Below are 27299 nucleotides of genomic sequence, written 5' to 3'. Positions count from 1 at the left end.
AGAGCATCAGTTCATTTACAGCAGTGTCCAAGTCTAATATAACAGGGTTAAAGGGTTGTACTAGACATCGTTTTGAAACTAGGTATGATACTTATAAGTCGCAACAAAGCTATATCTATGATAACGATAAACTGATATCTAAAAAATCTATAAAGTCTTGCATTTATGGATATTCATGAATTGATATGATTTTAAGTGCCTAGTGCTCATTATTTATTTTATTCTATTTTATTTTATTTTTTGACGTGCGAAAATATTACAACTAAATACTTTCTAAACTCAGTAAATCCTGTTTTTTTTGTATCGATGTTCCATTCAATTTGCATTAATTGAGCTTGATACATATCATACATACTCTGAATGTCCTAGTATATGAAAACGACTGAAACACACACACACACACATAGCTGTGTGCGTGAGGGAGCAACTTATACACGTACGTAATTTAGCGACTTTCTGTTTCTGTAGGTCTTCCACTCTTTAATCTGCATAACGAAGATTATTTATATTTCTTTCTTCTATTTTTGATTCGCCATCAGTTTTTTGTGTTAAAAAATATTTTATTGTGGCGATTGAAACAGATGAAGAGGAAATATATGAATCGAATATACAGATACTGTATTTCCATATATATTATATATAAATTTATATTTATTTATTTAGGTTTTCTATTTCCTTATAATTATTATTAAAAATGGTTTATTTAAACTCTCTGCACGCTGTCATGCTTTTTTTAATATCTATATTCTGATTTATTATTATTTGCTTGCCTTCGTTTGCAGAACAAATGTAATATATTTTCATACAACCATGGTATCTTGTATTTGGAATATTTTTCAATATAGAGCAGCGAGAGAGAGAGAGTCACATTCAGCATCTTTAATAATAATCTGTGATTTTTTTTCCATTCTGTTATTTATTTATTTTTCATGTTCAAAATGTTATAAGGTTCTGCTTCTACTTCATGTTCTAATTGAAACGTTGTAAGGTGTTCTAAAGAACTTAATAATTTTTGACGCATATTCATTTTTAGTTCAAGCATGCTTTAAGTTAATATTTGAAATTTATGTGCGATGGTTCTTTATTTCTACTCAGTGGTTTTATTCTCTTACTTTGAATTTTGAAATAACAAGCATGCGTCCCAATATATTTGAATTTGTTGGTATCCGATACGTTTTTGTATGCGTAATACTATTTCGAAATATTTATGTAATAATATTATAATCGATCTGGTTTCTTATTGTAAGATATCGACCATTCACCTTTATTACTAACGCCGTACTCAAAATCAGCCATGAGTAAATTAAAAATTAATTAAAAAATTAATAACAAAATTTATTACGTCGCACGTTATACTATAGTTGTATTACGAGTCACTAAACTAGAACTGAAGAATGTAAGACAAAAATTTACTTATATACCTTCACCCAAAAAATTCTTAGAAATTCTTGAGCAGTTCATGGTGATTAACAATTGTCGATTGGTTTTACCTTAGGAAATTATTCCTTTGTAAATCTGAGGTAAGTATTAATTAGGGTAGATAATCACTACATCATTTTGAGTTTCCAACTCAACCACCTCCTTAATCCCCTTGCCCAAATCTGCACTAGTGATTTATCCCTTTCTGGTTATAAATTTTGTACAATTTTTGGTAAATTTTATTTTATATGTAATTTCTTACTTGTGTATTTTTTCCTTTTAATTTTTTTTCTTAGTGTATTTTTATCTATGTGTAATTTTTTCTTTGTGTAATTTCGTCCTCGTGTAATTTTTACAGCGCAATTTTATCCCTTGTAATTTTTTCCTTTTTTAATTTTGTGCTGACACGCTTTGCTTTCTAGATTTCAAAACATTCAACTAGGCAACGTGGAACTTACACCCCAATCACTTGTCCATTTATCTAGTGCATTAAAGTCTTCTTTCAAAACCACGACAGCGGCTTGATTCCTCATTCTAATCCCTAAGTTTGTATAATCTGCAAACAACTTAATATCATTTAGACCACTCCCGATATCATTAGCATACAAGTTACATACAGCATACATACATACATACAACATACGCAACAGCCTCAAAACAGACACTTGGGATACACCACTAGTAACTTTCCTCTTCTGGGATATCGTTTCACCATACACAACTTTGATGATCTATACTGACAATCTTTGATGATCTGTATGGATTGTTATCAACCCAGTCGTGACTCGTGATCCTGATTAACTTCTTGAGTACTTTAGTCACAACTTCAGACACACAAATTGGTCTAGAATTCGAAGCATTAGTCTTATCCCCTCCCTTATGAAGCGGATTAGCTTTTCCCTCTTTCTAATGCTTTGGAACTCGGTCTAGTTCAAGACTCGTGTTAAAAAAAGGGTGTTGTTAACATTCCTTCAAAACACATGATAGTATATTATCAAGCGCTACTGCCTTATTAACCTCAAGTATATTCATTTCCCTATATACTTCATGTTCACTCACCACGAATACTTCCTCTGTCTTCCTTCCCGCAGGATTCACCTATATGACGTCACATTCACAAGAATTAAATACCTTTACGAAATGCTCATTAATAATCACTACTATATCGTCTGCAGTTGTTATTCTCCCATTTTCAACAACTAGTATCGTCTTTCTTTTCATGATCATTCCTTTTTTTTACTGGCTATGTATCGAAAAAACTCATTGGGATTGTTTTTATCCTCGTGAGTTAATCGTTGCTCGTACTGTCTTTTTGCCATCCTTACCAAGTGAGTCACGTCTCTCACCTGCTGTTTATATACTTCACGCAATTGGTTATTACCACTCATCTCTATGCTATTCCCATAATACATTCTTCTTCGGGATTGCGTGCCTTCCTCTTCATTCATGTGTTTCACAACTTGCTATATTTAGCCTCTTAACCTTTGGTACCCTTTTTGATATTTCGTCAATAGATAATTCTTGAGCAAGGTTCAAGAAGCATTGATATCTTTTCAGTCCAGTTCATCAATCCATATTATTGCTGTGAGCTGTTTCCTAAGCATCTCACAATCACCAGCTTACAGTTTCACGTGTATTTCTAAGAGAAGTCTTCATATTGTTATCCACCCTGTAAGTGATAACGTCATGGTCACTCTCTCTAACCGGGGGGGGAAATTTAACATCCCATTTATAATAGCGTTATCTTATGAGATGATCAGTTCCAAAATCCTTGATCCACCTGTATCCTTTGTTACATACTGCTTAAGATAATTGTCTCTCAAAAATTCCAGAAATTCATTCACTTTGCTCCCAGACAAAATCTCTTCGTTCCAGTATATATTACCATAATTGAAATCCCTGATAATTATCATTATTTTATTATTTGCAAGGCTTTATGACAATGGCAGTCAGCAGGAACTTATTTCTGTTTGGCGGATACCAATGTCAGAATTTTTCCTGCAATTTTGATTTTCCGCAACTTTTTACATATAGTAATATAGCAGAATCTCGGCAAACCCGAGGCACCTGATGCTGGACCATGCTTTACTTCATGTAATATACATCTGTTATATTATCTGTAGACTGTTCCCTCCTCTTCCTTTCTTGTTTCTTTCTTTCTTCTCTTATTGCTCCTTAAGCCGAATGCTATTAGAGTATTCGAGGGTTAGGGTGAATCTTTCCTATTTTACTGTGTCATTTCGTCTTATGCAAACAGGGTAGTGCTAACAGGGCTGGTCAGGTCAATGAACAATGGTCACACCTCATTGTCCGTCGCGCAGGTTACCAAGGGACGTGTTCGGGTTTTAGGCAGAGGGACCCGTTCGAAAAATATGTTACAGTCTCCCTTAGACGCCATTCGTTAGCACTCTGATAGAGGAAACTCCATCAATGGGCCCGCTACCTGTTTGGGGAGGTGTTTAGGGGCAGCGCAAAGTAATGGTCTGCAAAAGGACGAAAATGGCAACACAACGGCACTAGACTATGGCTTTAGGCAACTGGAGCATCTTCTCTCTGACAGGGAAGTAGAAGGAACTAGTCGAGGAAGCCAAGCGCTACCAACTAGATTTAGTAGGGCTTTCTTCAACAAAGAGGAGAGGCTCTGGAACTGTCGACCTGGATGAGGGGATGGAAGCTCTACTACTCTGGTGTAAGCCCGACAATGTCTGCTCAGGCGGGTGTGGGGATACTCAAAAGTCCCCGGCTGTCAGGCTGTTTTGCTGAGTGGATCCCATTTGGGGGGACGGGTATGTGAGTTAAGGCTCTATATGAAAAACCACGACTTGGCTGTGATGCAAGCCTAAGCACTTCATATGGAGTCAGAATACTCTACCTTCCTAGAGGAAGTGGATGCTGCTTTTGACAGGGTGGCAGACATGAAATCAGTCCTGATAATGGGTGACTTCAATGCACATGTTAGAACGGAGAAATGGAGGGGGTGAGGTTGGGAGGAACGGAGACTCTGACCTTAACGCTAACGGGTTGAAATCATTGGACTTCTGCTATACTAACAGCTTGCCCATAATGAATACCTTCTTTCAGCGTCGAGAAGTCCATAAGTATACCTGGTACAGGGATACACTTGGACAAAGGTCTCTAATTGACTTATTTATAGTCTCAGCAGACCTATTTTCCTCAGTACTGGACGTTCGTGTAAGGAGAGGGGTAGACCTCTCAACTGACCACCACCTTCTGGTCTGCACTCTACGTCCTTCAGAAACCAGATGCCACCATCAACGCTGGTAGACCTTAGCAGCTATACCGCGTGAAATGGGAGGCACTGGAAAATGAGGCTGTGAGGAAGAATTTTGTAGATGATATTTCCTCCATGTTCAGAGAGATTCCCAAGCATACTGCAGATGTTGATGAGGAGTGGGAGGTGTTCAGAACTGCTTTTACTCTGCACTCTCATGCTGTGGAAGAAGGTGGCTCGGCGTGGCGACGGGCAGTAAGAAAAGGACACCTTGTTGGAACCAAGAGGTCCAAAAAGCTGTCCGAGCAAAAAAGGAGGACTACCTAACATGGCTTAGGGTCAGGTCACCTGAGATGCGTTTTCGGTACATTGAGACACGAAAAGCTGCTGCTGCTGAGGAAAGAAGACAGCAACGCAGAAGGCTTGGGAATCCTTTGGAGAAAGATTAGACTCATCCTATGCAAATACAAACAAAGTATTCTGGCAGACCATCCGCCGCCTTCGAGGGAGGATATCGTGCCCAGCAAGGGCAATTAAGGCCTCTGATGGTGAACTTTTATCAACCGAGAAGGGTATCCTCCACAGATGGAGGGAATACTTTGAGTGCCTTCTTAACCCAGGTGGACCAGCAGTTGTGGACATCCAAGAGTTGCAGATCGGGGCGATGACTACTAGTCTCACAGCAGAAGAGAGCCATTTGGCAATAAAATCGCTAAAATCGGACAAGGCTGGTGGCGATGATGAAATTCGGCCCGAAATGCTAAAAGCCTTAAATCGAGACGGGGTTTTCTCTGGCTGACTCGAGTATGTCAGGCTGCTTGGATATCTGGGCGAGCACCAAAACAATAGCAGACAGGCATAACAATACCAGTCTTCAAGAAGGGAGACCAGAGATTGCTGCAACTATCGTGTCATCTCTGTACCCAGCCTGCGTGGGAAAGTATATGCTAGGTGCTTGGAAAGAAGGTGCAGGAGCATAGTTGAGTCAAAGTTCGAGCAAGAATAATCTGACTTTCGTCCTGGTAGAAGCACACGTAACCAAATCTTCACTTTAACGCAAGTTTTCGAGAAATCTTGGGAATATGCCAAGAATGTCTACACATGTTTTCTGGACTTGGAGAAGGCATATGACTGAGTTCCTCAGGATAAGCTTTGGCAAGTAGTACAGGAGTATGGAGTAGATGGCTAACTATTAGCTGCCATCAAGTCCTTGTATGAATGCCCGGAGTTTACAGCACAAAGTCTGAACCTTTCACAATCTTCGTTAGCCTCCGCCAAGGGTGTGTTTTGTCACCCCTCCTTTTCATAATATTTATGGACTGGATTGATAGGCACAGCCGAGGCAGTGAGTGTGTCAGAATTGGAAGATGTGGCATTGGACGTCTGCTTTTTGCAGATGACCTAGTTCTGCTTAGCTCTTCGACAGATGACCTCCAGCGGATCCTGGATAGGTTTGTAGTTGTTTGTGCTGAAGCCGGAATGAAGATAAGCGGCCAAAACTGAAACATTTGTGGTCTCAAGACAACCATCGCAGTGCACTCTACATGTGAGTGGAGTCCCACTGAGGCAGGTGAAGAAGTTTAAATGCCTTGGGTCCATATTCACGAGTGATGGAATGTGGGACGTAGAGCTAGATACTCGGATTGGCTCAGCAAGCGCAATATTGCGGTAGCTTGGCCGTTCGGTAGTATTGAAGCGGGAGTTAAGCCAGAAGGCATTAAGCAGAAAGCTGACTGTCTTCAATACAGTCTATGTCCCCATCCTGACCTATGGTCATGAGAGTTGGGTAATGACCGAAAGAATGCGGACACGAATCCAAGCGGCTGAAATGAAGAACCTTCCAGGGGTTGCGGAGCTGACAAGACTCGACAGAGTCAGAAGCTCTGCAATTCGGGAGACCCTCAATACTCAACCTGTGCTTCTCCGTGTTGAGAGATCACAGTTACGTTGGTACGGAAATCTGGTCAGGATGTCAGAAGAGAGGTCCCCCAGCAGGCCCTCTTTGCGAAGTCAGAGGACCTGCTGGGGGACCTCTGACTTCGCACGTGGAAGGCCAAGGATTCGCTGGATAGGTCATATCCAAAACCTTGGATGGACACGTTTGGGAGACCCACCAGAACACCTGAGCTTGGTAGCGGAGGGTCGTGACCACTGGAAGTTCCTCTTGCAGCTTCTGTCCCCACAACCCAGTTAGGAAAGATGGGCCTTGAAGATGAATGAATGAATGAATGAATGCATATAGCAGAATCCATTGTCCAAGACGCTTTTCTTTCTTTTTTTTCCCCACTAAACTCTTCAATTCTTGATCGAGAATGTGTAGCAGAAATTGGTAAAGTTCTTTCTCCCGTCTTATAGTATTGGCGCCAGATTATTAATTCCGATCGTGCTTGTAAATTCCTAAATTTGTCTTCAAACTTAATCCGGTCGATAAGAGTTGTTCTCATCCATCAGGAGTTCCCTATTGCCCAAGTTAACTAGACGTTTTGAAGGATCCTAAGTGAACTTCATGCCTACTGCTAGGGATTGAAACAAATCTGCGATTCTTTACAGTTGCAGTTATTCATATATTCGTTTGTTGCTCCCTTCCCTCCTTTCAGGACGAAGACGTTTGGATGCTTGGCAACTAAATTAATTGAAATAACAATGTTATTTCAAGTAATTTAGTATAAATACTTCGGACTTTCAAAATTATAACCGTTTTAAGATCTTTGACCAAATACTATCCTTGCTTCAATCTCCAAAGCCCAAACAGCCTGCCTGTGTATTCAATTATCCAGCTGTTTACAAATTTAATGCGACAACTATATCGCAAATAGAAAAATTTACAGATCATGTCAATGACATATATGGAAAGAGTGATGTAAGATGTTAAACAAAAGATATGAAGACGAAATACACCGATTTCAATGTTTAATGCTTATAAAGTGTGCTTGTTGAAAACAACTTTTACGCCTAATTATGCTAGAATTCGTCTACAATCGAGTATTCCAATGTTAACAGGGAATGGGCCGCAGAGGAAAAAAATAAAATCTCATACGAACTGATGAATGACCTGTTATTAAAGTTTCTCTGATATCTACAGTGAAATGGCTTGTTATTTCAAATTGCTATTGTATGATCCAAACTCACTAATTGTGTTAGAAGGCAAGTTAATGTGGCATGCTGAGTTGCAATATGGAATGAATGAGGAAATCTGTGTTTGCCTGGCTGGTTGAAAGGACTGTTTTCAACTATGATAATGTTTTAGATTAAAAATCCCGGGAAACATTGGCCAGAAGGAAGATCATGGATAATATATATATATTGTTTTTCTCCTATTCACGAAAATTATTTGCAAACTTATAGTACAGTTTTTACAGTAGGTTTAAGGCATTTTGTTTTCCATTTTTATCAGTTTCATATATTTTTTATCTTTTGAGTTTATTTGTTACATTGTCCGGAAACCCTGCACTTTATACCAAACATCATACTTTTTTCAAGCCATTTCAGACCTCCAATAAGCGGGGAGATGGTGAAATTCATTTGGCACTTAATCCTTTATTTCGTCGTGTAGGTTTAAATGTTTCAACCATGATTCAGAATGACCGAACAGAACTTGGAATATTCTCTTTAAAATATCCAGAGCTCTAAAAATAAAATATACAGAACAGATAAAGCATGAAAGACTGGCATTAGAGGAAATGTTTGCAATAATTTAGATAATATTCCTTATTATTAAAGTGAATTATTCTAAAAAAAAAAACCTAACACGTAATCGCAAGTATTCACAAGCTCATTTTTTCCCACCCATCCGATTGGTTGGATTTCGACAATGTTATAACAAATAACAGCAAGAATACTTAGACCATTAAATAATAAAAATGGTCTCGCCTTTGATCAAACTAATATCTTTGCACTGATCCCTAAAATCAAAACATTTTTTCCCAAATTACCCAAATTTCCCAAATTCACACCTTTGGTGCGACTGCAATGTTCCAAACAAAAGAAATTAACAGAATACATCCGAGATATACGGAATGAGAGATTCGATACCTCAAGTCTGGTCAGATATGTACTATCCGTGGCAAACCAAAATGATGAGCAGTCTATAAGAAACCAATTGGAATGCCTCAGGGATCTTACACTCTCTAGAAACTAAAGGAAGGATATTAGAAGCTACAGATAATGCGTTCAGTCCTAAATATTGCAACATAAACCTTAGTTGTGACCTATCAGACTGCTGCATTGTTCAGCTAATGAATAAGCCAGACCATGTCCTCTAGGTAAACGATGCCAACATGAATAGGACAATTTTGAAAAGCAATCATTTTGCAGAATAGTAGTGCACGATAAATTTATAAATTTATTTTTACTTTTTACTTTTACAATATAAACATAAATATATTGAAAGGTTATTATTTAAAAGCCTACCCTACCTGTTGTGCTTGGCGTTGTTAATGGTTTCGTTATTGCTTGAGTATAGGATGTGGTTGTAACTAATTATTGATGAAATCTATTAACATGAATTTAGAAAGTATAACTATATTATGGAAACATAATTATAAATGACAAGAGACCGAGGCAGCGTGTATTAACTAATCAATGGATGGATGACAGGAATGCACAGAGACGTACACATATCTTGACTTAAGTGTATTTCATCCTTGCATGAATATCAGTTACTAGATATTTTCGACAGATATTACCGAGAGATGAACTGCTTCTGTTTTATACAAAGAAAAAAAATGCTTCGTACTTAATATGAATAAGAAAAAAAGATACCACGTAAAATAAATCTTGCTAAAATATTTGTATAATACTATCAAAATACAAATTATAAAATGACTACAAACATTTGCAAACAGTATGTGAAACAAGGTTATGGATTAATTTACGAATTATTAAATGTAAGGATTTACATATAAAAAATAAACCCAGATGCCTGTCTTATAAACAGGAGTGACCGGAGAAGTAGTATTTCATCTCTTGATGTATGACTGCCAATCCCGCCCTTCAAAAAAATCAAATACAAAATCTTATAATAGAGAAGAGCATTCAACGACACATTAAGCTAGCAAGAACTTTGCTTTACTGAATACATATTTTTAACACGCTCACTGGATTATTGGTTTCCTACGAAGGCATTCTTAGAGTGTTAAACCATCAAATCAGATTGATTTTTAACAAACGATAATTGAAAAAAACTTCAATGGATAAAATTAGTTTTCAAAAATGCTAAGTTTTTTTTAGGTTTGCTCAAGCTGAATCTTTACATATCTGAAGCAAAAAAAAAAAGTTTAGGAAAAGAGAATATCAGTCAAAACGAGCAGAATGTAAGGATGTTTGCCTCTATTTTAGTGATGCTGAAAGTATTTAAATTAAATCGTCATTTATAACATATAAATGAATAAACACGGGTAGCTTTACTCCTTTGTTGAGGTGAGCTGTTCATTCATTCATTCATTTATCGGAGATTCAAAGCTAAGCTTATCACACAACACATGTGAACACGTGCTTTTACAACTGTTTGACCTCTCGAGCACAATCACAAATCTCTCTCACAGAATTTCGTGTATTCATGTGGCCTCACCCACGTTTTGAGAAATGAAAAATCCCACAAAACAAAGTGAGCAGAAGAACGTATGCAAATTGCCGCATAGCTTTAATTGCTTTGGCCATAATTTAAAACAACCCAACATAACTCTAAATATACTCTTTAAATCAAAAGCTCTACTAAATATAATATGCAGTACAGACAATACATGCAAAATTAATATTACAGGACTTTAATGCCACAATTGAGACAACCTTCATTTACATATTTTAAACAGAAGTATTCGAAAATTAAGTAAATCGCAATTTGATGTATTCTTACACACACCCAATGGGAATAATTTGTATACTGAACAAATCACGCGTAAAGCGAATATGCAGTATTCTGAATATCTATAAACACAACAGTCATCTATTCGATCGTCGTGTTTGTATTTCTGATACAACTGAGCTGAAGGCAGTTTTATTGTACGTCAAAAAGTTACATAACTTTTTCCCATATCTTTTCAGCAAAGACTATATTAACCTAATCCCGTTAAGTAGGCAAATCATAATGGTTCCTGTGAAGCTACATCTTATATATATATATATATATATATATATATATATATATATATATATATAACAAGTTCTAAAAAAAGGTTTAAAGAATATACTGAAATAATCTTCTTCTCATTACAAGAGAATGCAGTAATAGTTTTAGTTATATTTCGACAACCATACTTTTTAGTATGTCATTTGCAATGATATTTTTCGTAGTCAATTTTCAGATATTCGGTTCCTTTTCTAGTTTAGGAAGCCTGAAAAGTTATATTGTGATTAGTTCATTTAAAAGAAAAAAGACTTCCCAAATATCTAAACCATAATTTCATTCGAAGCTGTTTTTTATGAGCACAGGCTTTTATAAATTTACATTTTATGTGTCGATACAATTAGGAGTAATATTTCAATAAACTACGTGCATATCTGAAATATCTCAAAAACACTAGTTCTGACGCAAATCGGTAACTTAAATCAGTATTATTGCTGTCTTAAGTTTCCAGTTAGGTTATATCGAACTGTCTATGCATGCTTTAAAAGACAAGCAGGCACATAAATAAATAATAATAAAAAAACGCTTACTGCTTGAAAGTTTCTCTTACACTGCATGTTAAGATCACAAACTCTTGTTTCTGACTAACTGGGTTTCAGAACATTAATCGATTTATAGAAGTATTGAAATATAACATGACAGTGGTCAAAGCGTGGCACTTAAATTGATATAATTTTAAGTGCTCGATCAAAATTATTTTTTGATGGGCCAATTCAAAACAAATTAATCCTTTGTAAAAAAACAAATTTTGTTTTTTATATTGATGTTCGATTCAGTTTGCATTAATAAAGTTTGATGCATATCATAGATAATCAGAATGTCCACGTATAGGAAAACGACTGACACACACACACACACACACACACGGATATTGCACGCAATTAATAAAAACATGCGGTTGGATGATTCGAATTTTATTCTCCATCCCTTCTTTTAGAACTGTTCACGTTCAAATTAATCTAATCTTTTTATCTAGAAGTGTAAGATTTTTTGCATTACGTTAAAAAAAAATATTTTGAAAACAAAATTAAACTACTGCAAATGTATTCGTTAATTATAACAACGTTATGTTTTTTTGATATTCTGTTAAGTTCTCCGATGGAAACGTGTCCGACGCAAAGCATGCAAAGCATTACTTTTTATACTACTATTGTGTCGTCATAACGTTAATAAAAATGCTTCTATTTTTTATATTCATTTTATTATAATTTAAAATTTAGAAATAAGTTATCTAGTATTACAATTATATACAGAATATATAAAACGTCATCTAGAAGACGTCTGTTTCAGACTCGTGGCAAAAATGCCTCTTATGTATCGCCAATCTAAGCCTCAGATTTAAAATAAAGTTACTAATAACACCTATGGTACCACCCCACAGAATAATTAGTCTACAAATGTGTGCAGAAGTAATGGATGCTGCCTTTTATGAGTCATGAATCACTGTTTGTTTGTTTGTAAATTTCGGCACTGAAAACAAAATGTGAGAAACTTCCTTGCAAAAGTAAAAATAAAAACAAACAGTTTTGTGGATGTAGGAATGGTGTGTGCGATGCGAGCGCCCACTGCCGACCCGAAGAATACATTAAGGAATAAAAGCAATATATAATGTGGAAATACGATTAATCCTTAATTACTTGTTACTTTAGAATACTCGAAATAAAAAGAAATAATCATGCACATTTTCCTGTAGTAAATCTTCTAGTACTAGTTCATTAAACAGTGAGCTGTTTAATGAACTAGTACTAGATCACTGTTAAAATTATACAGATACAGAGCACTGTATCTGTATAATTTTAACCATGTGGGTATATACGAGTGTTGATGACTAACTTGTGATATGAAGTGTTGATACAGTCCCAAGCGACTTGTTAGTAGCCCAATAACTTGTGCTTGTTAAAAAAGAAAACCTGAGAAGGAAGGAGTTCATCTTCCAGGATCTATCATATTTTTAACCAAGTAAGGTAACCGAGAGTTAAAATTACTATTCGTGGCCAATTCCTTTACAAGAAAAGTTGTTCAGTCGAGTTCATTACAAACTACAAAGTACTTTGTTATACAGCGATTCCATATTACTTTTGCAAACTGCCGTTGATCTATCAACTTCAAGTACATCTAGATTTTTCACTTGTATCACAGAAAAAAAAGTGTTAAACAAAGTTAAAAAGGTCAGTTTTACCGAAAGAAAGGTTAGGCTGATAAATAATATTTCATCTGTAAAAGTTAAGAAGTTTAATGAAAACATCATTTTTAACGAAAACACAATTCGTAATTGCATTTTTACGACAAAATCAATTTTGTTTTTCGTAGTGTTTAACCTGTAGTATGGAGTGTCGTCAAATTTCTATAGAAGGCTAAAATTTTTTCAAGTTCATTCTATAGCCGTCACTTAAGGACCTCAAGATTTTAGTTCACATTAACACATTAGAAAGCTTATCATTCGTTCCTCTCGCAATTATAATTTAAGACGTGTTCGTTATTTCTTCATTACTTTTAATAATTATTTAGATTAAAAATATAGCTAAAACAAAATCGTAGTAAACTTGACATGCATGAAAGTAATATGACTAACGGCAGAGGAAAAAATCTTAACCGTCTATACCGACTGATAAATCATTTGAGGAAAAGACAGTAAACAGGAATTGTGTAAAATATTTTTTTAATTTTCTTTTCTAGTAATTAACAAATTTTCAGTGATCCGTAATTTCTATTGCTCTTGAGGGATGACTTCGTAGCACTTGTGGTCTGTCAAATAAAGTAGCGTTTGGGAATCTGTCAGGTAGCTATAGGAAAAGGCTCTTTTTTTAACCCTTTGTAAAATAGCCACTGTCAACAGTGAGATAGAGAGGGACGCACATCTAGCGAGAATGTGGCCACCCTGAAACAGAGATCACGGAGCTAAGTAATAAGCAATGGCACAGCATATTGATTTAAAGAGCCAAAAAAGGAATCCAATATACAGAGCATGCAGTACAAAATTTATTATAGAGAAGAAAATAATACTACAAGCAATCGAGAAAATTAGATTACTATGAAAGTTAAAAGGTTTTTATTTATAAAACAAGAAAATAAGCACGCAAGTGAGTCTTTAAAACTAACAATTCTCATATTTTGATTTCCATGCACTAATAACTGTTCAAATGTTTCTGAGGAACTTAATTATTATATTGCGTTATTATACGTGTAAAACTTAGTGAAAAGTTTAGAAAAATGCCTGTCATTTAGTATTTATCTTTTTCCCACCAAGTAATTTAATCCATTCCGGGAACATAACAGAGTTTGAAGGGAATTCTGGGCTTTATAACCAATTCATGATCCTGAAATGTTCATCGAATACCAACTACGCCATTAGTATGCTATTCATTATTATTAGCCAGAACTTCGTTCAAAACTATACGATATACAAGTGTATATAGAAAGGATGCTAGCTACATTCTATGCAAATCCCACTTACGAAAATGTATAGACCTATCACACATTACGGTTAGATTTAAAGAGCCATTTATCCGGATTTATCTAATCCGGAAACCTGCTCTAGGGATTAAATAGCAATTTTTTTTCCAACACATGTCAAGCAAATAAGTAGAAAATTGACGACGGAATTTACTACCTAAAATGTTCACAAACATTGTTTTCCACAATGGAAATAAAACATAAAACCTATTGGTTGGAAAGACGAAGTTTATTCACTCAGATACAATAAGACATGCCGGTATAGTACACGATTAAACAAATCGTCCCAAAACGAAGTACTCTGATCGATGTTAAAGAATAGTTGTTGCTTTGCAATGAAAAAAAAATTCAACCTTTGCTTCTCTTACTCAAGTTAACAAGGATTGAAATACATCAGTGTAACCTACTTTTTATGTACTTAAGTTTTAAAAGAGGTAAACCGTGAGTAGACATAACTATACATAATAAATAACGGAAAAACTCACGTAGAAATATTATTTAATAGTATAATTTTCGCCTGTGTGTCACAGGCATCTTCAGTACAATTAGGCACAAAAATTAAACATTAACTGACAATTCCAAAAAGCGCCACCTAAGTAGCTGGTGTAAGATAACTAAAAAGTTCAATAAGTTTCCTAAAAAAAAAAAAAAAAAAAGAAGCATGTGAAACTCTACTTCATTCTCCTAACTTAAACAGATCCGACGGCTTACGTCTATCCCCTTTATGGGAGATAGTACTTTACAAATCAGCTAATCTTTCCTAACTTTTTATTGTATTAAATTTTTTTTTTTTTTTTTTTTTTTTTTTTTTTAGGAAAGTTATTGACCTTTTTAGTTATCTTACACCAGCTACTTAGGTGGCGCTTTTTGGAATTGTCAGTTAATGTTTAATTTTTGTGCCTAATTGTACTGAAGATGCCTGTGACACACAGGCGAAAATTATACTATTAAATAATATTTCTACGTGAGGTTTTCCGTTATTTATTATGTATTTTTATGTACTTGGAAATCTATTTGAGACATAAGAACCGTGTAAAGTCTCATAATGCATGTCTCATGACAGGTTCTTCACAGTATAGTCTGTAAATGATGATAAGATTTGGAGATTTCAACTACTCACAAAGTCAATAGGTCATTATGTTTAGTCAGAACGACTAAACATAAGCTGTGTGTTCGAAGGAAATATTGATTTAAAATTCTCGCTATCGTAACGAGGTTAGCCTCTGATCAGAAACTAACTGGCTCAATTTACAAACGATGCTAGATTTTAAAATATAATATTTCCTGAACAGTATTTGATGATGAACAGTATTTGATGACACTGATTAATGACCTTGTGGCCATTAATCAGTATTTAATATAATAAATTGCAATTTAATGTTTGCAAAACTATTTCGAAACATTTCTTTAAATGGTTAATGAATATAATAATGATAATAAGCCAATCTATTCAAAAAGCAGTTTACTTATGAACACCAGGGCTCATAACGACAAACACTGAGCGATCTCTGATATAATAATTGTTTTCTCCTCTACGATGGTAGATGAAACTCATATTAAAGTCCCGTTCTCGTCATTAGAATCTGTACATTGGTGACAAAGGAATCAGTGACATTAATAAATAGCTCTTATGGCGCTAAAAGATGTCTCACCTTGTCTGATCAAAACTTTTTATCAACCTGTAGAATCTTCTATACACTCACCAATCACAAACTTTGAACTGTGAGAAATAGAGGTCATGACATATAATCAGCATCAAATTATCTTTGGAGGCAACCCACACCACCATCTTTTAATAGTAGATGGATTAAACGTTCGGAATTGCTGGTGGCTAGTTGCATAGTAACCTCTAAAGTAGATTCATTGTTGTGCTCTCAATAAGCTTATGTGTTATAGATATTTATTTATTTTTATTTTTCCCAAATGCTCTAACGAAGACGGTATGATAAAACGAAAATTGAAAGTATTCAATTGTTATTATTATTATTATTATTATTATTATTATTATTATTAGGAGAGTAACCTCCAGGGAGTCAGAGACTCATCGAGGCACGCCCCAAACTAAACACACCAGATATCATACTTATTCTTCAATTCATTCACACTGCTTGCACTCACAACATCCAAAGGAAATTCATTCCAATCACGCCCCACCCTCTGAGAGAAAAATCTAGCCCTCACACCCTTCTTGGCGGCCTTCATTCTCAGCTTCCAAGAATGCCCTCTCGTCCTTTCCCCACCTTCAATAAATTGAAAAATTCCATCAGTTGAAATCCTGTATGAACCTTTCAGAAGCTTGTAAGTCTCAATCATATCACCATCTTTCTCCTGTTTGCTAGTGTCTGCAGTCTACAAATTCTCAATCTGTCTTCATGATCAGTATTCCACAATCCTGGTATCATTTTTAACACTCTCCTTTGTACTCTCTCCAATGTATCAGAATCACAACGGAAACCAGGAGACCAAATCTGCGCACAATAGTCCAAATGAGGTCTTATCAACGCCTTGTAAAGACGCAAAATAACATCATTATCTTACTCCTGTTTGCTAGTATCTGCAGTCTACAAATTCTCAATCTGTCTTCATAATCAGTATTCCACAATCCTGGTATCATTTTAACACTCTCCTTTGTACTCTCTCCAATATATCAGAATTACAACAGAAACCAGGAGACCAGATCTGCGCACAATAGTCCAAATGAGGTCTTATCAACACCTTGTAAAGACGCAAAATAACATCCTTATCTTTACATGTGAATGTTCGTTTCAGCTTTGCAATTATCTTTTGAGCTGTATTTGCAATCTTTGCTACATGGCCCCTGAACTTCAACTTCTTATCTACTGACACTCTAAGATCCCTAGCCTCATCAGTTTCTTCAAGCCTAATCCCACCAATATAATACGACATTGGATATCTACTCACGCCGAAGAACATGACTTTACATTTACTGCCATTGAAATGACATCTCTTTTCCCATGTCCACAATTCCAGCCTATCCAAATAATTCTGCAAGTACTGCATATCAGCAGCATTCCTGATTACTCTACATACCTTTGCATCATCAGCAAATAGCTGTATATCGATTGTCAAATCCTTCCCAATATCATTAATGTACAGATTGAATAACAGTAGACGAAGCACTGATCCTTGTGGTACACCACTTGTTACCTTAAATCTTGCAGACTGAAAACCTCAGTATACCACTTTTTGATATCTGTCAGTCAGCCATCCTCTTATCCATGCTAATAATCTATAACCTAGACCCATTTTCTCCAATTTATGCAGCAGTCTGCCATGCTGTAGTCTGTCAAAAGCCTTAGCAAAATCCAAGTATCATGGTATATCCATTCCATTTGTCTAGTTCAATGGTAACATTGTTATAGAATGTGTGGAAATTGCTAAAACATGAGCTTCCTTTAGTAAACCCATGTTGTTCATTGCAAAACAGAGATTCACTGTCAACCCATTTCTGAATGCAGGCCTTAGCCAGTTTTTCCAAAATCTTCACCATCACTCCTGAGATATTAATTGGTCGATAGTTGGATACACCGGTCTTTGCACCATCCGTTTGCAATGGAATTACCATACATTCCTTCCATTTCTTGCGGATCGGATTCTTCCCTGTTCTGAGACTCATAATAAACATCCTGGTCAAAGTAAGGGTCAGTTCAGCTGAACACTCTTTTAGCACACGTGCTGACATCCCATCAGTCCCTATTGCTGAATTCTTATTCAACCTGTGCAACAGCTTTAAAACCTCATCCTCATACACCTGCGTTTCGTCATCTGGTGAAGAGGTAACAGTGAGCTCAATATTGCGTACACCAGGTTGATAGCTTTTAACAAAATGGCCACTCATTAACTGAACAACCTCTTCTGCATCAGTAACTCTCACGCCATCAGGATTTAGAAGAGTTATTCTTTCATATTCATTCTTTCTTTTACTTGCAGCATATCGATAGAATTCTTGTGGGTTGTCTTTAGCATGCAGTGCCAGTTTCTTTTCATACTCAGAATTTACTTTCTGTAAAACAGCTGTGACTATTCTAACCTTCTGCTTATAACGTTCATAACGGACGCCATCCTTATGCACACAGTATTCCTTAATATATAACATAAGGAAATAGAAAAACTCTTAAAAAGGGAACACTAAATTTAATTAAGAAAAATTCGCTTCAGAACTCTACCGTTTAAACCAGTACGCAGTTATTTTATGTATGCAAATAAGGAATCTTCATGAGCATAAATGGTAAAGAAAATTCGGTGTGGTTCGCACACAACTGCTTTATGGAACATTGTTAGCATGTCACCCTCAAGATTATTTTGCTCTCTTGAATTGTGTTTGTGTTGTGATGACGAAGAAGCAGTTACTTCGTTTCTATATATTGAATTAAACACTAATAATACTAATAAATGAATACTAATTAAATACTAATAACTGAACTAACTAATTGGAAAGGTTATATGTTTGAGTAAGGAATATAAGTAGACACTGATGAAAATTGCAAATTATTAAAGCCTCATGATATTATTATAATTACGGCTATTTTGCCTGCTTCAGTTTAGGAGTGCCCCTGTTTAAATGTCATTGGCTATTTACTCACGGATTCTTAGGGCATTGTAGATGTAAATTTACCAAAAAGTATATGTAGCATAAGGAAGAGAAATTTACACATACCTTTTTCTGGGTGTTGCGGCTTTTCTTCTTTCTGCGATGTCCAAAAACACTGAGTGTGTGGAGGGGAGGGGTAGGCAATTTGGGAGAATTAAATTAGAAAAACCCGGGTTTTTTTCAGTAATATATATATAAACATATATATTATATTATTATATTATATAGGATGGGGAAAAGGTGAACGGGTTTGATTTTTTTTATATATGGAGAGGGAAGGGGAAAAGGGGGTTGAACGGGGTGCTGCCCGTTTCGACTTTTCTTGGTCGTCATCTGAACACATTGGGAAAGTGGATGCTATGTCAGGTCTGGTAGGTGCTTCTGTTTTTGAAGTGTTTGTGTTATCGCCTATTAGTCGGGGTTGTGACCTCAATTTTATGTTGTGAAGCTTCCAAACCTCGGAGATTATGTAGGGCCTGTGTACGTTGATAGAGTTCGCGTCACATTTTATGGCTATTGTTTCCGATATTCTAAGCATTGTTTCATTGTCTTGTCTGTCTACTATGATGGCCTTGTCGATCTGCAGGGTATGTTTTTGTTCAAGGGCGTGAACAGCTGTTTCTGTTTTTCCTGTGCTTTGTATTCGATTTTTCTTTTTGATGTTACGTTTTTTGATGTTACGCCTCATGGTATTTTTATATTAACAAGCAATTTAAACTGTGAAGAATTAGTTATTCTTACAATATATAAATAAATAAATAAAGTTCTGTTGTTCAATGTTAGAGACTCGCAACATGTCCCAAGTACACAGTACTTGAAGTACATTATTTCATTAAATCATCTAAGCATTTGTGCTTCGTATTTAGGAAACCAAAAGCATTTTAGAAAGGAAGCCGACCTTGGAGGTCATAATAATATATAGATTATAGTTACTGTTGGAGACAGAGAGAGAGAGGAAGAATAAGGAAAGAAAAAGTCTTGGTTGGGTTGAATTGTGGAAAAAGCACAGAAGCTAGGAGGCCATCGTGTTATATTTAGTAATTACATGTCTTATTCTGGGCGATTTATTTCTTTCGCCGGATAAAAATCCACTTTCTTAGAGGGGGGGGAGCAACGTATGAACCCCACAAGTGAAAATGTCTTTACAAAGGTTCCTTGCAAACGAAGCAATACGATACCGATCAAAGGCATTCGATACTCACTGAGCTAATGGAAGCACATAGAAAACAAAAATCAGGTAAGGAGAGGTTGAATGGGAAATTACTGAAAGAATAACCGGTTTTACCATTAAAAATAGGCATGCTCTTTTGCTTGATGATGGTCAAACCGAGAAGAAATTAAGAATGAAAAAGAGTTATGTCATGTACATTTGTCGTAGGAGACAGCTAAGGCGTGCTCACTTGTAAGGACTAGGTTTAAACAAAAAGCAAAGAAAGAAGTACGATGGTTGCGGTGTTTACTTTTTACAAGACGACAACTTGGAATATTTTCAGGTGTGAAAAATTATACTGAGGCATCGGATGGATGTTTACATTGTTAGATTTAAATGACATAATACTCTTAAGCCACTTTTGTAATACATTGTAATGACAAATGTTTAACTTTTATCCTGATGTGTACTCGTACAGATGTTCTAATTACTTCTAAAATTTTTACTTCGGTTTCAGGAATGTGTTTTATCTCTATTATATATTATAATAGAGATAGATTTTTTTGTGTGTGTGGAGAAGGGAAGGGATTAACAATCAGGGAAGTCTTTCCGGAAAAATCCAATACAGCTAATATGATGCTCTAAGGCTAAATGTAGAGCGCAATGTTCCGGTTCTGAAATTGTAGCATTTATATTTTTTTAGAATATCAAACAATCATTTATATTTACAGTTTACGGTTTCTAATTTCTGCAAAAGCACAAATTAAAATATAGTACATGCTGCATACACATAACTGCATATAAATGCAAATACAGTTATATAAACAGAGTAAATATGCCTATTTCGTGTTTTCAAAATAACGAGAGTGCTTCCATTTCGAAACCTATTCCCTTTGCGAGAAAAGGTACACGTCTCATCCTTAAAATATTTTCATGGCTGCTTGCTTATCATTCAGAACGGTTGAACGAAGAATCCCATTATTGAGTTGCATTATTAGTTTTTGTTTATTTGTTTGTTTACCGGATGCCGACTCTGTACAGTTGTTCAGCTTATTAGACGTGAATAGGCTAGTATTTGAATTGTAGAAAGTATCAGTTCAGATCCGTTTATAGTCTTTCTTCTTACATGAGGAGCGGGATGATGTTCCTAATCAGTCACCTAGGAATCCATTACTTTTTCCATTTGAGTATATTGCGGTAAAATGGTTTAAGCAGGCAGACCGCCAGATAGTATACGGGACCGAACTTGCTGGTAACACTTAGAGAGGCTTCACAATTAACTGGCAAATAATCCTTCTGCTGCTTACTCTGCCAGGTTATACCTGGAGGGGGAGTAAGCGTATAGCAGCTTTGTAGGGGCATGTTAGGGCTACAATTAATTGCAGTCTGTGCAAATCCCCCCCCCCAGTGTAGGAGTAGTCACAAGTTCTTATTCTTGCCTCTACACTGTATGTTTTCCAAACATTCTGAGATGAAAAATAGCATAACAAATGGTAGCGTTACTGCGGTCAAAAAATTCTCCAACAAAAATTTTCATAAATTATCAGAAATACAACAAAAACGATTGTGCTGCAAAACCAAAACAAATACATCAAAAATCCAATAAACTCCGATACTTAATATGAACATCAAGGATGTGTATGTACCCCTCCTCCCAAATTACAGACATCCAAATATGATCTTTTATTCATTACTGAACCTCATCTGGCATCTACGACCATCGCTCACCAACAAATTTCCACAGTACATCCTGAATAATGTATTAAGAAGAGTGAAACATGTTTTTTTCTGCCAGTTCTGATATCTCATGTCAAAAGTCATCAGACGTACATTTTATATGAATCTGCTTTGCTTCAGATATCCTTATCTGATTTTGTTGCGTTTATTTATTATTATTATTATTAAGTGACACCTCCAAGGAGTCCAAAGACTCATCGAGGGAGGGCACCTGCTCTACAACTCTTCGTCTCCACCACTCAATCCACCAACTATAGCGAACCGCATCATCTACACCAACGCCATCTGGTGCACATCACCACCACTACCAGTATTTTCACAGACAATCACAAACATCCATGCTGATGGCGGGATTCGAATCCGCAGCCTTTTGGCTGGGAGGCGGATACGGTAACCACTCGGCCAACTAGGTCGGCAATTTGTTAGATTTACTGCTGGCTTATTTTGATGATTACACTGAACTCCTTCGATTATTAATCTCTGCAAGGTGATCGCAGATCTAATGGAAATGCTACCGCAGTAGTGATTTAAAATAAATTATAACCTACCTACCAGAATCATAATCCCACCATTCTCCCAGCTCCAATGATTTTTCCATAACCAGCTTTCCCTTTCTCTCTCTCTCTCTTTCTCTTTCTTTCTTCTGGGCAAATCTGACCAAAACGTTGTCTTCCCCCTCCCCCCCTTCCTTGAGATCCTCCTTTTAACAGCAAATCTCAGTCTGGTACCTTATAGCACGACAATGGTGCTAATTCAAATGACCTATAAGATTGCTATGCTTCTCTTCCATGATCTGATTATTACTTTGATACAAGCACTTGTTCTGAGCTAAGAACTAAAATATTCTTTCTGGGATGAGTGCCTTTATTCCCCATTTCACATTCCACTCAACATCCGTGCTCTTATGTGTCCAAGCTAAAAATAAAGCATACACTCAATGGCTAAAAATAAAATCTCCACACTTTCACTCGGTTTTTACTACAGCCAGTAACAATTGTAAAAATGTCATCAATAAATCTAAAACAGACTTTGTAAGAACCAAACGCACTACGCTATCCGCATGCTTAAACGACAGCCGAGTCGTTCTGGTTACTTGCTAAGACTGCTGGACAAAACCTCTGCCTACAATGCTTTCACCTCTCTCTCTTTTCTCTCTCTCTTCTCTCTCTCTCTCTTTTTTTTCTCTCTCTCTCTTTTTTTTCTCTCTCTCTCTCTCTCTCTCTCTCTCTCTCTCTCTGTCTATTTATCTATCAAGAAAGACTGGGACTACTGGGACGACCACCGCGCGTACAAACGTACAGCTAACCAACCGCGTTTCCCGAGACAACGAAATAGTAATTTTCATAATCGAAAATACCCCACTAGAAAAGTACCTAGAAGCAGTAACGCAGCATGTTCGACCAAAAAATATAACTCACATTTCAAGAGTTGCCGGAACCGTACAAATGTACTTTAACAATGCATCTTGGTCTGAGACATTAATTGAAAAGGGAATAAACATCGGAGCATGCCATGTGAATGTCTCACCAATCGCGCTAGATCCCACGAAAGTAACAGTATCAAATGTACCATCGTAAATAAGCCATCAAATGCTTCGCGAATTACTGTCGAACTACGGCGCAGCGACATCAGATTCTAATGCACTTTGCGACAACACAATCGGCTCCATACCTAAAATAATCAATACGGAAATAGATGGAGTCCCCTACACATTTCATATCACTGTCCCTGCTCAGTGCTTTTACTGCCACGAAGAAGGTCATGTAAGAACATTATGTCCGTATACACTCAAAAATGAGAAACCGGTTAACAATACTACCAACCCTAGCGGATCAGAAAACCAGAAGCAGCAAACAGCCAACCCCCTCAAAAACAGAGCATTCCTAGCAAACAACAAAAGTCTCATGGAAACAACTCTCAGTCAAATCCAACTCTCTTTAAATCCAACGTCAGGGTATTTACCCAAAAATATAGTCACCAGAGAAATTTGAATAAACATTAGGTCCTTAAAAATCTGCAACAACAGCAATTACATCATCCGGAATCCGAGTCCCTAGAACCAGTCCCTAGTTCTAGGGACTGGTTCCAGTAGTCCTAGAACCTAGATCTATTACCAGTCCCTAGAAGTCACCATAAGCTCACACCTAGAGCACTCTGCAAGATGAGCACTAATAAGAGCACGCACGACGCAAACACATTAACTTCGCAGATGCACCCACAAAGTATTTCTTCTCACTAGAAAAACGCCAACAAGAGCGAACTACTATATCTGCTATAATAACAGATAGTGGAAACATCATAGAAAATCATGGCTAAATGCTTTTATATACCTTGCAGTCCTACAAAAATTTATACCAACGTAACTCAACATCTATGGATGCCACGGATATAATTCTCACCGATGTGAAAAGACTCTCACTAGCAATGCGGTTTCCCATCACGCTACACGACTTAACAACTGCCTGCACCTCCTTATCTAAAGATAAATCTCCTGGCATAGATGGGCTCACCATTGAATATTACCAGTCCTTCTGGGAACAGCTTGGACCTATCCTCTACAGAGTATATGTCGACGCCAGTACCAATGGCTTCCCACTCAATATGACAACATCTGTTATTAAACCTATTCCAAAGAAAGGAGACGCAACGAAATTAGGAAATTGGAGACCCAGCTCCATCATAAACATAGACTGTAAAATAATATCAAAAGCCATTGCCAACAAACCTAAACCAGCTCTGAACGAAATAATATATAGACATCAGAACTATTCCATTCCTGGACGATCTATCCATGAAAACTTACATCGCATAAGGAATCTCATAAGCATAGCCAACAGCAACAGTGAAACAATGGGTGTTGTAGCACTAGACCAAGAAAATGCTTTCGACAGCATTGAACCGCAGTACCTCTGCTGTATGGTACAGATATGGTAAGTCTGTTGTTCATGCAAAAGTGTGCTCAGGCATCATTCATTCTAATAAAATATTATATTCCAAAGCACACTTTTGAATGAACACCGGACTTACCATATCTGTACCATACAGCAGAGATATTAAACAAGGCTGTCCACTTTCAGTTCCTCTTTACACAATTGCCATTGAGCCCTTTTTGTGTAGATTAAGCATGCTGCTTAGGGCATCCCGTCCTAAACTTTCCTACCAAACCATAACCCTGACAGCATGTGCTGATGATGATACAATTATAGCCCGCAAAGAAGAGGATTTCCATAATATACAAACAGCATACTAACAATACCAAACAGACTCAGGAGCCAAACTAAAGGCAAATAATATCACATGACTGTGGTGTGGCAAATGGACAAACCGAACCGATTCCTCAATGTCTGGTCGCTGGTCCGCAGATAGAAACTAGTGCCTGGTGATTTATCTACGAAACACGCCCTCTTATGTGGAAAAGAACTGGGAAACACTAATTAAACCTTTCAAGCAAGTACTAGGAAAGTGGGCAGCAATACGAGCATCTGCCTCCACAAGGGGAAGAACAATAATGTTAACCAAACAGCCACCGGTGTCATTTGGCATACACTAAAGATTCTCACACCACAAGTGCAATTTATCAAACAAATACAGCCAACCATCTATCGATTCATATGGAACAAACCAAACAGGCTTTTCTACTCTAAGCTATGTACTTCTCTCAAAGATGAAGGACAAAACTTGACGTCCATTTACAACAGGATAACAATGTTCCGCACTCGCTTTCTCCTTAATACCCTACAACAGGAAATATCACACAAATGCACCACCGAATATATTTTCACTTCTGCCACTAGAGGTCTATCTTTCTCTCCACAACCTTAAGAATGACAACAGCGCACGTCCCAGTGAACCTAACAAACCTACAAAGATGCCCTTCGAAGATGGAAGAAGCTAAACCTCCTGCACACAGTGAAGACACCATCCCCTCCTGAAATCCTTATGGAACCCATCTTCCACAACACGATGGTAAGAAACCCTATCACTCAGAAAGAGATTTTCTTTCCTCCATGGAGCTGGCGAGGTGTGAGAATCTTGGGTGACATTCTTTCTCAGAGCCTCACGTGACGCTTTCTAAAATCGCTTGAAAATCTGGAATACGGGAATCAGGCTATACAGATGCACACTGTAAAGGCCGCTATGCCTGATAACATAACCGAAGAGGGGCTTAGCCCTCTTAACTCAGAAGATCCGGTGCCTATCTTTCTGATAAACACTACTAATTAATGGAAGAAACTTACACCCAGCAACACCAACAAAATCTACAACACTCTAACACAACAATCGAACCAAAGCACTTTATTAAAAAATCCTGCATCATCATCACCAAACACTATTTCAATGGTAATTCCTAAGGGAAAACAAACCATTTGACAACAAGTGCCATCAAACCCGACGCAGATATTCAGTGGAAAATGTGGGACAATGTATTACCCACTCCAACGATATTACGAAAATTTAACTCAAATGTCTCAAATAACTGCTTGTTCTGATACCGATCAGCAATAGACCGGTATATCTACTTGGAATGCCCAGTCAACAGCCAACTAATCAGTTTGTCTCGGAAAACTCTAGCTCTCACCTGTGATAGTCTTCATACAGAAGAGTAGTATTTCAAATCTCGTCCATGCAGAGTCAAATAATCATTCATTCTGCAATTACCTCTTCATCACTGCGAAAGCGGTAATATACAGCTTCTACCTCAGACATACAAGACCATATAGCACAGGAACTTCACAGAGAGAGAGAGAGGCAGCTGACCAACTCATTGCAGCCTTCAAACAAAAGGTAAGAAGTCAGATCCTACACAAGCATCACCACCATAGGCAAAACAACACCTTAGATCTTTTCCACCAAGACTGGAATCCACAGAATCAACTCCTGGCTGAGCAGGGCGATTGTTTTCAAACATAAACATAACAAGTCTCACAACGGACCAGTCCTTTCTTTTCCCTACATGGAACTGGGCAGGAATAAGAATCATAGGGGACCTTCCAATCCAGATCCTAAAGTGGAAAACACTCACATGCCTACCATTGAAATACCCAAAAATTGAAAATCAATACCAACAGATGCAAGCTGCTATTATAAAAGTCTTCCCAGATATCGTTACACCTCAGGGAATCTGTCTTCATTTTAGAAACTGCGGGGAGTCCACCTTTCATCTTGCATCATTCGAAGCCTTATTTCCAATTCTTTCCTCCAACTACAAGAACATATACCACTTTCTCGTGCAGAGAACAAACACAGAAAATGCAGTTTCCTCTTCATCTGTGCTAAGGCCGTCATCTACAGTTTCTACCTTAAGCACACAAGAAATAACCAGCACCTATCCATCACTTAATCGTAACAAACCCTCATGTATAGCCTACGTCGGAAAGTACAAAGTAGGCTTTTACTGGAATTTGATTATCAAAAAGAAACAAGTACTGTAGCGAAATTCATGGAGGAGTGGAATCCAAATGGTACCCTGTTCTGGATTGCCGAAGACGATACACTTCAGCTGAAAAATAAATAAAAGTGATACCGAACTGTAATATTGACTCTTGCTAAAAAGACAAATCCTCTCTTCATG

At 36.9% G+C, this 27299-nt stretch overlaps 1 protein-coding gene across 2 annotated transcripts in view; it reads right to left on the bottom strand.

The window, feature by feature from the left end:
- The window catches only part of LOC150108319 (uncharacterized), a 337096-nt gene that overhangs the window by 16847 nt on the left and 292950 nt on the right, over positions 1-27299 (bottom strand). Inside the window, exon 54 of one of the 2 annotated variants that reach the window (XM_090390693.1) lies at positions 13418-13653. The exons of the other annotated variant lie outside the window; for it this stretch is intronic. The gene's annotated coding sequence lies outside the window, so the exon portion shown is untranslated. Of the gene's footprint in view, positions 1-13417; positions 13654-27299 lie in introns of those variants that run through there. 2 annotated transcript variants of the gene reach the window in all.

Source organism: Typopeltis vanoorti, chromosome 3, assembly GCF_054136105.1.
Source record: "Typopeltis vanoorti isolate ZY-2024b chromosome 3, IOZ_Tvanoo_1.0, whole genome shotgun sequence".
NCBI lineage: Eukaryota > Metazoa > Arthropoda > Arachnida > Uropygi > Thelyphonidae > Typopeltis > Typopeltis vanoorti.
The sequence above is the reverse complement of the archived record's forward strand: the minus strand, read 5'-3'. Positions and strand labels throughout refer to the sequence as shown.